Source organism: Daucus carota, chromosome 8 (assembly GCF_001625215.2).
Source record: "Daucus carota subsp. sativus chromosome 8, DH1 v3.0, whole genome shotgun sequence".
Lineage (NCBI taxonomy): Eukaryota > Viridiplantae > Streptophyta > Magnoliopsida > Apiales > Apiaceae > Daucus > Daucus carota.
This window is the reverse complement of record NC_030388.2, coordinates 14,485,175-14,489,655: the sequence shown is the minus strand read 5'-3', so window position 1 is coordinate 14,489,655 and position 4,481 is coordinate 14,485,175.

Here is a 4,481-nt window from a genome sequence, read left to right as displayed (position 1 = left end):
AATCTCTAAATCCAGTAATGTACAATTGTGTTTGCTGTTGTAAAACTTGTACGAAACGCCCAAGGCAAATCTGGTAATACATAGAGATTATCACTGAGGCTCCGAGGAAGTTCGGGAACAACAGAAAAAAGAGATACTGATGGCTCACGTATGAACAGTTGGTTCTCATCCCGGTGAAGGGATTTCAGACAAGTATTTATCAGACTTTAATAATTGATAAAAATAATTAAAATCTGAATGTGAACGGAATTTCCGCAAGAACGAGGTCCCCCATGAAGTTTCTCTTAAACCCTTCCTGAACATCTGGAAACACAGAATACTGCCCATCAGGGAAAGCAGAGTACCTGAATGAGATTTCTCTGGAAAGGACTCTACGGAGTTTTGAAAAATTATGATATGGCGCAATTCAGCGGTAAACAGAATATTGGCTGGGGGTCAAACACAGAACCCATTCGAGAGCTTAGTTTTTTGAGTCACTGTACTGGAAGGAAGGAAAAGAAGAAGGATGGTTGTTGTTCCTTCTGAGATTATCAGGAATTTGTGTTACCTGAGGATGGGTCAGACTGCTTCTTACCAGTGGTGACGAAGAGTTCTATACAATGGAAGAGCGTGGAACAGTTAGAAGATCAATCTCTATCACTGTTGCCAGAAGTTTTGGAAACATGAGATCCGGAGAACCCCTCCTATAAATACAAAACCTACTGTTAGTAAGTTTCAGAAGGGAGGCTATTCATCTTCTACAAGCAAAGGAGGATACAAGACTGGATGGTGGATAGAAGCAAGTTCAAATGCTTCACATTGTGGTGAACCTGGACACTTTGCAACTGAATGCAAACAGCCCAAGGTTCAAGGAAAAAGAAAAGATTCGTATGATGAGCTGAAGCAGAAGTATGATGCACTGGTTAGAAGCATCATGGTACTTCTGGAAGTCAAGGTTTCAAAGCAAGTCTTATCTGGCAGAAGGCAAAAAGCTGGGATGATACAGATAGTGATGAAGAGGAGCAGCTAGGGAATGTTGCTTTCATGGCTACTACTGGATCATCTTCACCTCCTCCTGCTGGAAGCTTTCAGGTAGATCCTACATGCCCTAAACTGTTTATGCAATTAGGACTTGAAAGAGATGATGCTTATTAAAAGGATGAAAGCTGCTAATCTTAAAATTGATACTTTAGTCTTAGAAATTCATGCTTATAAAATGAATGAGATGAAGTTATAAAACCTAAAATAGAACAATTGACTATGGACTTAGGATTACAATGTGCTAAAGTCAAAGTTCTAGAGAAAGGTGAGATTGCTTTAAGACTTCAGCTAGACGAAGAAGAGAAAGTGAAATGTAAAGCCTTTAAGGATGCCTCCTTGATAGTCAAAGAACTTAATGATAAACAAGAGATCAAGAGAACTGTTGGAATAGGCTTTGACTATAACAAATCTGTAGGTAAGGCTTAGTAACATTACTCCTTTTAAGAAGAGTGCTGAAGAGAGAGGGATTCCTTTTGTTTTGAAAGATTCCCTTAAACCTTTGTTTAAAACCTCAGAAGCTGAACCTCTTTTAGAGGAGACTCCTGTTGTCATTAGATATGAACTAAAACAGGAAGACCTAAAATGAAAGAGAGTAATGAGATGAGAGATGAGATTCTGACAAACCTGAAACCAATTAAAGTGAAAGGCAATGTTAGGTTGCCTAAAGCTGGTTTTAGGTGTCAACTCTGAAAGAACTAAATTCAAACAAGCCCAATAATTTGTTAATAGTAAGAACAAGAACAATAGATGTCATTCTACTGAGAACTTTAAATCTGATAATAAGGTTAGAGTAGAATCTATTGATGTTCCTACTACTATGACTGATACTTCTGTTGCTTCCTGCTTTTGATGCATGTCATAAATCTTGTTAGTGTTGATAATTGTATGACTTGTGCTTTCAATTTGATGTCTGCTTATTTTAAAAATTTGCATGCTAAAAATGAAAACACATCACCTAGACCACACACAACAACAACAAAGCATGCTAGATCAAAGACTGCTAGTCCTTCTCACAAGAGAAAGGGACTTATGTTCCAAAGCCTAAAACCAAGGTTTTATAAGGTGTTGTTAAGGAAGTAAGTTCAGTCAAATCTGAACCAAGTATCAGTCCAAGAGGCGGCTCTGTTGTATTACCTGATAGAAATCAGTTCTTTAAGACTGCGGACCCAATCAAGTGTGGGTCCCAAAGACTGTCTAATCAAGTTGTCTTTTGCAGGGTGCCAGTGGAGTTGTTCGTGTTACCTGGGTGCTTGACAGTGGAGCGTCAATGCACATGACTGGCAACAAATCCCTGCTGGAGGACATAAGAGAAGGAGCTGGCCCTACAGTCAGTTTTGCTGATAATAGCAAAGGTCGTACTGTGGGATATGGCAAGTACAAAATTGGAGGATCATCATAGAAGATATTGCAATAGTTGAAGGACTTCAACATAATCTCCTGAGTGTCAGTCAATTCTGTGACAAAGGTTATTCTTCATTTTGAAAAAGAGATATGTATCATTAAACATATCAAGGATAAGCGTCCTTCACTATGTGGCATAAGGAAAGGCCAATATATTCGTAGCTGATTTGTCTTCAGGACCAGGAAACGAAGTTCACTGTTTCTACGCCAAAGCGTCCTTGAAGATAGTTGGTTATGGCATAAGAAGCTCTCACACCTCAACTTCAAAACTATGAACTCTCTATTAAGAGAGATCTAGTGAGAGAGGGTTGCCTTCCCTGGAATTCTCAACTGATGATCTTTGTGAAGCTTGTCAGAAGGGAAAAGCGAAGAGAACATCTCACAAAGGCCAAACCATCAATACCATTACAGATCCACTTCATTTGTTACATATGGATTTGTTTGGCCCTGTGAATGTTGCATCTATTGATGGAGGAAGATATGCCTTAGTCATTGTGGATGACTTCTCTAAATTTACTTGGGTTACTTCCTGTCTTCCAAGGATGAAACTCCTCTGACAGTAATTGATCATATCAAGTTGGTTGAGTTGGAAAAAGGTGTTCCTGTAAAAGCTGTAAGATCAGACAATGGAACTGAGTTTTCAAAAATCAAACTCTAATCAACTTTTTCTCTGAAAAGGGAATTAGAAGGCAGTATTCAGCACCAAGGACTCCTCAGCAGAAATGGAGTCGTCGAAAGAAAGAATCGTACACTGATCGAAGCTGCAAGAACTATGATTGCTGAAGCAAAGCTTCCTCTGTACTTTTGGGCTGAAGCTGTGTCTACTGCCTGCTATACCCAGAACAGAACTTTGATCAACAAGGATCATATGAAAACTCCATTTCATCTGTATAACAACAAGAAACCTTATGTCAAACATCTTCATGTCTTTGGAGCCAAGTGTTATGTTCTCAAGGATGGTGAGAGAGAAACTTGAACAAGTTTGAGCAAAGGCTTCTGAAGCAATTTTTTTGGTTATACAAATAATGCTATAGAGTTTTTATAATTGATACTCTGTCAGTGAAAGTTAGTGTCAATGTTACATTTGATGACACTAAACTTCCAAGTATACAATCTGCTGATCCATCTGAATCTCTGAAGTTTGGACAACTATCCAGACTCTGATTCAGATGATGATATACTACCTGAGGTTGCAACAGGAGATGACAACACAAACAATGATAATGATCCAGGCAATGGTGGAGGAAATGGCAATAATGCTCTGGAGATGTGAGATGGGTCCACTGATGCCAGTGGGGGATCATAATCAACCTGGCAACAACTCAGGGGGAGCTGATGGATCAACTAGTCACACATTTCAGCTTAATGATAATACTGCTGGAATCATCAAGGACACAACTTCCAAGGGAAAGGATTTGGAGCAGAGATCATCCCTTTGATTTGATTATTTGGTGTCCTGATGTTGGTGTAAGGACTAGAAGTGCTACGACAAATGAATGTCTATTCTCTGGGTTTCTATCTCAACTAGAACCAAAGAAAATAGAAGAAAAAGAGAAGAAGCACTTGCTGATCCTGATTGGGTTCTTGCCATGCAAGAAGAACTCAATCAATTTGAGAGACAAGAAGTCTGGGCCCTGGTTCCAAGACCAAAAGGAAAATCTACCATTGGAGCTAGATGGGTCTTCCGTACAAGTTAGATGGTGATGGCATTGTGTAAGAAACAAAGCCAGACTGGTTGCAAAGGTTATTCTCAGGAAGAAGGAATTGATTACGATGAACCTATGCTCAGTTTGCTCGTCTTGAAGCCATCAGAATATTTCTTGCATTTGCTGCACACTCCAACTTCAAAGTATATCAAATGGATGTGAAAAGTGCATTTCTGAATGGAAAGCTAGAAGAAGAAGTATATCTGGAACAGCCCCCTGGCTTTGAAAATCCAGAGTTTGCTGATTTTGTATACTTCCTATTCAAAGCTGTCTATGGACTCAAGCAGTCACCAAGAACATGGTATGACACTCTCTCTGAGTTTTTAATAGAAAACAACTTTACCGAGGTGTCAT